Source organism: Epinephelus moara, chromosome 7 (genome assembly GCF_006386435.1).
Source record: "Epinephelus moara isolate mb chromosome 7, YSFRI_EMoa_1.0, whole genome shotgun sequence".
Classification (NCBI taxonomy): domain Eukaryota; kingdom Metazoa; phylum Chordata; class Actinopteri; order Perciformes; family Serranidae; genus Epinephelus; species Epinephelus moara.
The window spans coordinates 6,052,263-6,063,964 of record NC_065512.1 but is presented as its reverse complement, the minus strand read 5'-3'; the positions used below and the strand labels follow the sequence as shown (position 1 = coordinate 6,063,964).

The 11,702-nt window shown below is 42.1% G+C and overlaps 1 protein-coding gene across 3 annotated transcripts in view; it reads right to left on the bottom strand.

Annotated features, from left to right (window-relative positions):
• Positions 1-11,702, bottom strand: part of tgfbr2l (transforming growth factor beta receptor-like) — a 397,772-nt gene that overhangs the window by 321,673 nt on the left and 64,397 nt on the right. The window contains exon 9 of one of the 3 annotated variants that reach the window (XR_007570231.1): positions 5,222-5,770. The exons of 1 other annotated variant lie outside the window; for it this stretch is intronic. The gene's annotated coding sequence lies outside the window, so the exon portion shown is untranslated. Of the gene's footprint in view, positions 1-5,221; positions 5,771-5,804; positions 5,821-11,702 lie in introns of those variants that run through there. One more of the 3 variants, XR_007570232.1, reaches the window with a different exon arrangement.

Below are 11,702 nucleotides of genomic sequence, written 5' to 3'. Positions count from 1 at the left end.
TACCAAGTGCAACGAATTTAAACCATAGTGATGACCTATCTACCAAATCAAACGCTTTTTTTTATAATCAACAAAAGCACAATATAGTCTTTTTTTCTTATGCAGGTACCATTCAACCAGTGAGTGAAGAACAAAAATATGGTCAAGGGTTGAAAAGCCTTTCCTAAACCCTGCCTGCTCTTCTCCAAGAATTCTTTCAGACTCTATATAAGCAGTTAGTCTGTAATTTATTACAGTCGTAAAAAGCTTACCAATACAACTAAGTAAAGTAATACCTCTGTAATTTTCAGGATCATCTACTGGTCCCTTGTTTTTGTATAATGGTTTTATCACTCCTAAACACCAGTCAGTGGGGACTATACCTGTTTACCTGCATTTAGAATAGACCAATATTCATTACTATTAGATTTCTTAAGTGTACGAAGTTTCCTATGTAAAGAATCATAGAACTGCCTTGAACATTTCCTTATGATGGATTTATACTTTCTAGCTATACATTTTATTTCAACTTTACATTGAGCAGAGCGGTTAAATTTAAACATATTCATGGATTTAAAATATTTTCTACGGGCCTCAACACATTCAGCATTAAACCAGGGTTTTCTCTTCTGTAGTTTTTTTGACGTTCTACCAAGTTTGTACAGATCCTGACCATATACCTTACATAAACCCAAACTTTTAGCAGGATCTACCATGATGTCACATATACCTTTACTAATGTTATTTATTTCAACCAGATTTGTATTGGAAATATTAATCGCATCAATCATTGAATCATACATTTTTATAACTTCTAAATTAAAGGATTCTTGGTATGTGGCTTTTAGCTCAGATTTCCATCGGTGTTTAAACATTAAATGGGCCATGTGTCTATTCGCTTTTTCGGGATCATAATAAGCAGTATCTGTAAGAGTTTCACACTTATGAGTACCCAAGTTATTAGCTCTTATAGTTAAACTAATAGGGCAGTGGACATCTGACAAACATTTGTCCAAGGGATCCACACAAAAATATTTAATCTGTGCTAACAAACAAGCTGACACTATGGCATAGTCAATAACGCTGTTACCATTATAGTTAAAACAGGTGTAACGCCCAATGCCTTTATCAGACCCAAATCTTCCATTTACAATCTTCAACTCTGAACTTTGACATAAGTCAATTAGGCTGTGACCATTATTATTAGTCATTAAATCTTCACTGACCCTCTGTAGATCCATCAAAGAAAAATCATTTATGTCACTGTTTAAAAGCATTTCGCCATCAAAAGACAGCCCATTTCTAATATTCGTTCCCACGTCACCTACATTCAAAGAGTCACTCAGAGTACCAGTTCTTGAATTGAAATCACCCAACATCACTATTGGTAAACTGTATTCTTGGGAAACATTTCCAAAATAGTCCTTGTTGAAAAAAATAGATCCTTCATGTGGCACATAAACTATTCCCAAGATGAATTCAACCCCAAAAGCTGCTTTGACCACTTTAGTCCACAGGATGGCGTCAGAAGTAATGTCTTTTATCTCCTGAACATAATTTGCAAACTCATTTTTAACTAATAGACATACCCCATGTATACCACCATGTTTATAACTTGATTTCTTCTTTTCTAGCACGAAAGGAGTAAATCCATCACAGTCTGATTTACAGGTTTTATCTGTTTTGGTCTCTGTTAAACAAATAAAGTCATAGTCTTTAATGTATTCTGTAAGAATCCCAAGTTGAAATTTAGCACGTAATCCACACACATTTAGTCCAAGGAATTTGATATCTGTCTCCTGTTTAGTCTTAAATCGACCGGAAGAATTTTTACAGGTTACAGCCTTGATACAAGTTGCAGCGCTGGCCTTGGGGAAGTCTACATAAATCCCGACACTTTGGGCTTTTTCTGCAGACCATCCCAGTTTGGACATTAGCTCATCACCGGAGTAGATGGTTTTCTTCACCTCCTGATCGTTGTCCTTAATGATGCAACAGATGTTACCGTCCATTGTCCAGGCTCTTTTAATCTCTGGATCCATCCTCACTTGTCTCAGGATCTTTCCTCTCAAAGGCGTAATGTCTTCCTCAATAAAGACTCTGTTTTTCCCATCAATACTCCTTAGACGTTTTTTGTTTCTCATAATTAATTTGAAGTTTGGTTTCATACCTGACAAACTTGACAAAAATGTTTCTGCTGCGGTGTTGATCTTTAGGCTCGTGCACTCTTCCACGTTTCCCTGGCAGACGGTAGCTTATGCTGATGTCCTGCTCTTTCATTTCCACTCCCATCTCGGCTGCCAGATCAACTACTACTTTCTTTGTGTTCTCACCGTTTGTTAACGGGATTGCTCTAATGATAATGTTTGTCTTGCGAGTAGTTTGCTCAACTTTGTCACACTCAAACTTCAGTTTGCTTATCTCCATCGCAGCTTTGGTCGCTGCTTTCACAGCTGACTCTTGTCCTCTTCTGATCATGTCCATGTGTTTTCCCCACTCTTGGAGCAAGAGTTTAGTAGATTCATTTACAGCCGCCGTCACTACGGAACTTATTAACGGAGTCAGCGCATCTATAATTTTCGGGACGATTTCTTTAATTAAGTCGCCCACGCTCAGGTCCTTACCAGCACCCTCCTTTGATGCTGACTGCCTTGTGTTGTGAGCGCCGCACGTAGTCGGCTTCTTCTTGCTGAATCCGTCAGCCAAAGCACTCGTTCCGTCGGCAACTGCCTTGGTAACTGCATCAGCTATCGATTCTTGAATACTTTCATTAATATCGTCCGTATTTTCTTTGGTTTCTCCAAACTCTCTCAGAGCAGCGAACCTGCCGTCACTCGGTACCGCCATCTTGTCTCTCCTCAGGGGTCACTGACAGGGGTCGCTGCTGTCGTACCTCTGCCGCGCCCCAGCTCCACCTCTCCGGTGTAAGCGCCACCGCCACCGGGGTAAACACAGCGGTCGGCTGGTAAAGCTGAAGGCCTGTTTGGCGAGCACTTCCACGGCTTCTTGGACTGAGTATGGAGCGGTGCCTCGCCTCTTTATTTCTCGGCACTCGCTGGACCCTGTCGACGCCTGGCAGGTACCTGTCGCCGGCCCGGATGAGGTGTTCCAGCCCCGCAGCCCCTGCTCTCCTCGTCCCCGCTGGCACGGGGTGAATCTACGCAACCTGTGGCCTCTGTGTGTGGCTCCCCGGACAGCTAACGCTGTGGACCCGCCGGCTCCTGCCAGGATTGGGCTGGTAAATGCTAGATCGCTAGCGAACAAAATGATTATCCTGAAGGATTTCCTGAGGATTGGATTTTCTCTGTGTGACTGAGACGTGGCTGACTGTTGGTGAGTCCAGTGCTTTCACAGAACTTTTACCCGATGATTGCTGCTATTTTAACTCCCCGCGGACGTCGGGTCGAGGAAGAGGAATAGCGACTATTTATAAGAGTCACTATAAATGTAAGCAGCTAGGTAAGATGACGTGTTTCGTCTGAGTGCCGTAAATCATTTCGTCCTGGAAGCGACCTGGGGCGGACCCGGAGACAGTTTCCTACAGGTATGGATATACACTATATAGAAATAGCTTATCTTCACACCGATGGTCTCATTTGCTGTTGTAGGTCACGCACAGACATCAGCAGAAACGAGAGACTTTTGCATATCCAGTTAAAAGTTCGCTTGTAGCGGCTTTAATATAACCAAATAAAGGAGAGATTCCCCATCCAGTTACATTTTTATTCAGTATCGTAGGTCAGCAACAGTTCACGGTATGATCACCATCAGTATCACCGTCTCCTGCAAATACAAAGTTCACTTGTTGATATGAGGGTTGTGTGTACTGGGTTGCCAGGTTGTGAAACGTCCCTGTCGTCGATGTTCATACTTTCTGTTTAGCAGTTATTGATGCAGGTATTGCATTAATAAGAGGAGATTTATAAAGTGGTACCAATATATCTACTCTATAATCTGTTATTTTATCAAACAACATAAAAACAAAAAACTGTAAAGACAATCATTTGCAGGTTTATGATGGAGTATGGAAAAATTATGCAAGTCATTTTCGTAATTTTTATGATTTACACTTCAGTTTTTGTTCAGACTCAATAAACCACATATAAACATGCTAATCAGAGAGCTGTTTTGATCCCTTTGCACAGAGCCAGGCTCACCACATCTGCTTCCAGTCTTTATGCTAAGCTAAGCTAGGCTAACTCACTGTGGCTTTATGTTTATTGTCCAGCTATGCCTGACATATTAAATTCAGCTTTATCTCCAAAATGTAGAGTGTAAAGATGTACATGCACATGTATGATACACTGTGTAATATGAACACTGTAAGTTGTTGAACTGTTTGTTAATTAACCTCAGTGTGAGGTTGTTACCCAGCAGCAGCAGCAGCAGCAGCAGCAGCAGTGAGGATTCCTCTCTGATGTTAAAAACCACCAATGTAGCTGAAATAAGCAGCAGAGTGAATCCCAGCGGAGAAGAATAAATATAGGCTGATAATAAATTCCACAGCAGCAGCAGTGAACACTAAGTGTAACCTTGGCAGGAGAGCTTCAGTCTCAGAGGGATGGAAACCTCCTTCTGCTGCTGCAGCTGAGAGGCCGCCGAGGCTGCAGCGGCTCCGGTCATACATGAAACATGTCAAATGACCTGCTTTCAGACGGGGCCTGAAGCATGAAGCCACACACTGACTGTATGTCCCAATACATCGTGTGTCAAATACAGTACGCCAGAAATACCAGGATGGTCTGCTACATCCGGTCTGATTTTGCTGTATGTAAGCCAGTGTGCTTTTCTGGATATTCTGACCCACAATCCTTTGCACAGCGGGACGCATCACATCGACTGAGCTGCAAACAGATGACAGGTGATTGACAGCTGATTAGAAGCTGACTGGAAGCTGTCAGAAGTCACAATGATGGATGACAGCGCATTTAAAACCGATGACCAGTCGAATAGTAACACTGTTTCTGGTTCAAAGTTTCGTCCTCATGTTTCTGTTCGTCCAGCACATTAAAGACAATCTGCAAAAGATGTACAGCTGATGTGTCGGACTGTCACTGATATGACCTTCAAGAACACATCTGCACTGAATGATGAGAAACATGGTGATCTCCATAGACGAGGACCTGCTCTCTGTGTAGACATAAATGGCTTATTTGTGATAACACAACAATTCTAAGGCTGCTTTCACACCTGCACTGTTTGGTTCGGTTCAATCAAGCCCAAGTTCATTTGCCCCCTCAGTGCGGTTCGTTTGGGCAGGTGTGAACACAGCAATCACACTCAGGTGTGCACCAAAACAACCGGACTGAGACCTTCTTGAAGAGGTGGTCTCAGTCCGGTTCCAAAGGAACTCTGGTGCGGTTGGTTTGTGGTGAGAAGGTGTTCCGACCTGGATGTGAAGCAACTGCAGTCACATGACACATTGTTTGGGTTAAACATGAGCATGTTACAGTCCTGGAGGATTATTAATGTGCACCTCCTCCTGTACTGCCTTAATATGCACATTCAGCACATCCAATGCATCAAAACATTGTTTTCTAGTTGGAGCCGCGCCTCGTTTTCAAACTGTATGGTTTGACTAAAATGAACAATGACAGCAATATAGTCCACGATGAGCAGCGCTAAAATCAACCTGCGTAGTTGTCCCTCCATTGTGACATTAGAAAGTGTCACATTTATCTTGCAAGTGTACTCTTCTTCAACGTTTGCTTTACTTCCTGGATTTTTCCCACATGGAAATTCTGACCAATCAAGAGCAGCTTTCTCACACAAGACATTTGATCTGGTCCGCCTGATTCAGACCAAAGGAGACGACTCTAGGTCTGATTTGATCTGGTCCGCCTGATTCAGACCAAAGGAGACGACTCTAGGTCTGAGAGCATCCTGAGTGTGAAGGAGAACAGCACTTTGTCTGCAGGGTTACTTCTGGTCACTTTCATTGAAGCCATTAAACAAATTAACATAACGTGCAGTGACAGTGGACGATGATCGACTACACAGATTCAGACAGATTAAAGAACAGGAAGAAGCTGCTCTGGACGCCCTCCTGACTGTTGGTGGACGTCTGTAAAATGTGTCCTGAACACGACTCTGCTCACAGCTGAGGTGACATCTCAGGTTCAGCATGAAGAGGAGGAACAGCTACAGCCACCTCACACTCTTTTAATTGTTAGAATTGTATTGATGTGAGTCACTGAAGCGTCAATAACTCAGCAGCCTGATACATGTTAGACTGAATCTGTTTGTTATAAAGTTTTTATGTGCACAATATTTAGAGCTAAAACTTTTCAGGAGGATGAACGTCTTTAAAACAGATGATGGACAGGATGAAGATGAAGATGAACTCTAAAGTAGATATTTGGCGCCTCCTGCTGGTGAGCAACAGTACCTGTGGAGTTTCTGTTTTAAGAGTTTTTAAAGGTAAAGATTAAAGTGTCAGAGGAAGTGTTGGTTAACACGTCATGTATGATACAGAATCTGTAGGTGGAAGTGCTGCAATCATTTTGTGGTCACAACAGGAAGTTTGGTAAGAACTGCGGATGCAGAAGAAGTTGTTCTCATACTGCTCTACTTACTGCGCACACACACACACACACACACATGTTACAACCCTTCGTCTGTTCTGCAAAGTGACAAAGAGCAGGAGGAACATGATGCAGAATAAGAAACTGAATCAAATACAAATCTTCGACTAACCTGAACAGGAAATATTTAAACACTGACAGCAGAGACGTAGAGAGAAACAGACTTTACTCTGAAAATCTGAAAGAGAAATGAGACATGACACACTTTGTAATGAACTTAATGTACAGAGAGAGAATCGACTCAATCTTCAGATTTATTTAAAGCCCACATTTGAAACAAGCAGGAATGATGTTTTATTATTATATCACATTTTCAGACCTTCTCACAGAGATGCTTCATCACGGCAAAAATCATAATCAGGATTATTTTGGTCAACACAGATTATTAAACACACTTATTCACTGTGAGAAACATTGTGCATCTATTGAACTTTTATTTAAGAAAAAAAAAACATTTTTCCTCTTAACAGTGGATGTTCCTGAAGTCTGAATCTGATTCATCTGTTTAGTCTGGAGGTGAACTGAACCTGCCTCAGCCTGGCTGAGAGTGAGTCTGGTCTTTAGGGAGCAGCGGTAGCTGTAAATAAAAGGGGTGCGCTTGATTTACAACACAAGACAAAACACAGTCCACTGACCAGAAGAAAACGTTGGTGTTCGTTTCTGCAAACCATGGATACGTTACATGTGTATGTCTCATATGTATCATATCAATGTTTCTGCAGTGACGCAGTGTCTGAGCTGACTGTGCCATGTGGAGGTGGAGAGGATGGTGGATTGTGAGACACCTAGGAGAGGCCTACCAGGCACAGGCTCAGGGGTCGACATTATCAGGGCCTTCACCTGCAAAATGTCACTGACATTAACACGAATCGACCAGGAAGAGATACAAAACAACTAGGGATGCACGATAATATCGGCATGTCATTGGTATCGGCCGATAGTGGCCTTAAAATGAACCAATCAGAATTAACCAACATGCTTTTTATTATTTTGCACAATGAATAAATATAAAATACGACAAAAAGTATTGTATTTCATGTCTCCATCTGCTGGTGGGCCGTCACGATAAGAGTATGTATGTATAATATGATGTTAACTTCACTACAGAAGAGACTTGATGATCACTAACATTAGGTGGACGTATCGGTATCTGTCAAATGAGTCGATACAATATCAACTAAAAACAACTACAAAGAGACGCTAAATGACTTAAGAAGACACAAAATTACCTAAAAGAGACCAAAATGATCACATTAGCCCTTTTTAAACAGGAGTTGGGCAAATTTGCAGGAAAACCCAATCAGTCTTTTTTCAGCATTGGCAGTATAAAAACAAAATCAGGGAGTGCAGCAAAATGCCGCCTGCCNAATTCCTGCTATCAGCTGTTTCCTGTTCATCCACCGCCAGTGGCTCGCACGTGCGGCGTCATCAACAGCTCCTCCCACAAGTCATCAACAGCCCCTCCCGTTGCCGAAGGCCGCCACGGTCTGTTTAAACTAAAAGGGTTCTGCCAATATGTCTACCCTACGAGGCGGAAAATTGGGCACCTTGGATCAACTCGCCAATCCAGCTCTGTGTGTCTAAACGCTCGCAGCTAGGCACCAAAACGGCCCAACATTCGTGGAAAATCTGGCAGTGTAAAAGTAGCTATAGAGACTCAAAACCAGAAAAAGATGCATAATGACTCCAAAGAGATGCAAATCTATCACAGACTCTGTGTGTCTTGCTTCTATGTTGTAGAGGTGGTGGGGCCTTTTGCGAATCTGTGCCCAACTGTTTCATAATCCGCACATGGTGACGGGCCGGCCAAGCTGCAGAGCGCTGGGTGTTTTTTAGCGACCTGTTGCTGTGTTTCCAGCTGTGATAATGCCATGAAAAAAAAAAAAAGCCATGGGCATTGTGCCCAAAAAAACAGAGGGGTTGGGTAACGTACACTGCCAACATGTATTCTGGTGATCTGGGGTCTCATTTATAAATACTGAGAACACACAAAATGAGGCCTGAAAGAGGTGTACGCCACTTCCCACGCAAAATTTGTGATCTATAAAAACTGACTTGACGGGAGCAACTGCTTCCGAACATTTGGGAGACGGGAAATTGGCGATGTAGATGGTGAGGTAGACGCCTGATTGTAGAAACTGTTGAACATTTTTTGGGCGCATGCCATTTTTGGCTTTTGTTTGAACACTCATTTTTAGCATGGATCCTACAGACTGTTTTATAAATGAGACCCCTGGGTAGGTAATCATCTTTGGAGGCCAACACTGAAAATAAAATGAGATGAACTGCCTGACCTTAACTCCACAGCAGTACATAACAATAACACATAATGACAAAGGCCTAATTCATTCAGTTGCTGCTGCATGACATGGACGGATGATAAACCAGTCAAAGAAGCATTTTATAACCAGCATTACTGCAGAAAGATGCCAAGAGATGACGTTTAATACTCGTTTTGTATGTGCATTATGTTTTAAGTGCAAACATTTTAATCTGTAGAGTAACTACAGCTGATGAATGTAGTGCAGTAAAGAGTACAGTGTTCCCTCTTAGGTGGTGCAGCAGAAGTAAAAACAGAGATACTCTGGTGAAGCACAAGTACCTTGACCTTCTGCTTACAGTACTGATATGTGAACGTATTTTCCAGTCAAGCGGACGAACCAGAAAAACAGATCAGAGGTTTGAACATGTAATTAATCTTCCTCTGGTATTTATCACCTCTGGATGTTTGTGCTCTGCTTCAATCCTGATGAATTTCCACTGGATGTCTAAAATCTCTCTCACTGTCACATTTCACTTCTCCGGCTTTTCCAACCTGCTCCGTCTCTGACCGTCCTGTGATCAGCACACGTGTCTGTCACAGTGTTCGATTGTGCCGAGCTCAGACTAAAGAGCTGACACTGTGGTTCACAAACAACCTGGGAAATTCCAACATCCTCAGTTCATCAGGTGAATGTCACTCACACACACACTCACACACACATACCAAACACCACAAACACACTGCAGCTGAACTCCAGCAGCCGCAGAGGAGCGTCAGTGAGTGTGTGAGAACAGGAAGTGATGAGAAAACACTTTAATACACCGCAGTTTTAAAAGCACATGTTCAAACACGTCAAAGTTTTCTTTGTGTTTATCTGGATTCATTAACTGACACGAAAAGTCCCTCAAACGCACCAGAGGGAGACTTACAAACAAACAACCCCTCACACAAAACACCTTTAAAGCTCCAGTGTGAGGGATTTAAACAGCACATTAGATTGTCAGTATGTTTTGTGTAAAATCAACTGATAATAAGAATCAATGTGTTTTGTCACCTTAGAATGAGACGTTTATATCTACACAGGGAGATGTTTCTACAGTAGCCTGGAACGGACAAACCAAACACTAGTTGTGTCTCCATTACAGTTTTGCGCAAAAGAAATGCAATATTTCTAAAGTTTCGACAAAGTACAATTGTGACTTGTAGGTGTTTCCATTAAAAGTTTTTTTGCGTATGAGCTGTAATTCTTGTAAAATGTCGTCCCGCGAGACTCCACTTTGTTTGCAGAAGTAAGATGGGCATTCCAAATCTCTTGTGAGCTGGAACAATCATCTTGGTTTCCACTGCTGCTGTTGCAGTCGTCTACAACCGAAGACGAAGCGAGCGAGTGGCATTCCAAAGGCAAAGTCCTTATTAGTTTGAATGAGTGAACCCTGAACCGATCACGTGACCCCCAGTGTCATGTCCGGTGACGTATATTTGCATTACACTTTTGCGATATACTTCTGTATTGACGATTTTGAAATGTAGGTGTTTCCATCACCAGTTTTTTATTGCGATATTTAGGTTTTGCGCATTTCTAGGGTTAATGGAAACTCACTTAATGACTCTAGACAGGGACATTCACATTTTCACAATCAGCAGCACCTCCGCACTGAGAAGCATCGCAACTGAAACGTCTTTATTCAGTGTTTTTACCGGTTTAAATCAGCTGGTCTGTTTGTTTCTGAGAGGAAGAGACCTCTGAGGATGATTCAGCTCCTGGACAATGAAGGAATTCTAACCAGGAGCAGTTTCAGCTGGTTGTAATCTGTGATCCTCACTGATAGACTCCATTAAAACCTCCTAAATCTGACACACTGGACCTTTAACTAGGAAGTGTTCCACTAACATAATCCCACTGTCTCTGATAACACTACCGTCATGTTTAGCATCATGAGAAATCATGCAATTGTTACACAAAAATAATTTTGATTAAAAGAGTAACTGCCTGACTCTCTGTGGACAGGAGGGAACTGACTCTGCAGTCACTCTGCTCACCCAGGACACACCTTCTGAGCGAGCAGAGTGAAAGTATAAAATAATCTCTTATCTGAGAAACCAGACTTTGACCTCTTCCTGTTTTTCTCTTTGTCTTCCTGCCTGTTTGCTCTTTGCTGCTTTGAAGATGTGACTGTAGACACCAAGAGGTGAAAGTCACAAAGTAAAAGGAACTCACTATTTACACTGAACTTGTGAAGAAAACTTTGTCTTTATGCTTCTGCACCAGTGATAGCCGCGGCCGGAGCCCTGTGATAGTCTGGTGACCTGTAGAAGGTGAACCTCACCTCTCAGGTGGGTACCAACCCCTAACATGAGCGGTTACGAACAATGAATGGATTAATGTTTCAATAGTACGTGTTAGCTAACTCGCTCACCTCACCATCGTGGAGAAGTGCAGTGATTTAGTGTCAGCGAGGATTCATAGGTAACAGTGTTTGCTAATAATATGTTGGATGTATGTTCATTCATATTGTGAGACATATTTTAATTTACAAAACAAAAACTTAAATTAAATTATAAAAAAATAACATGGCTCCTCCCTGCAGTAACTCTGAGGACCATCTGTTGAAGACCCAGGTTTTAAATGAGATTGTTTTAGGTCAAAGTCATGTGTTTGTGAAACACTGATCATGTGACCGCATAACGGACGAGAGGGACGAGAGGAAACGTTTTTTTCATGAACTCAACATAAGTAATAGAGGATAAACAAATGATCATTTTGAGGGTGAAGTCTTCCTTTAAAGGGATAGTGCACCCAAAAATGAAAATTCAGCCATTATCTACTCACCCATATGCCGAGGGAGGCTCAGGTGAAGTTTTAGAGTCCTCACATC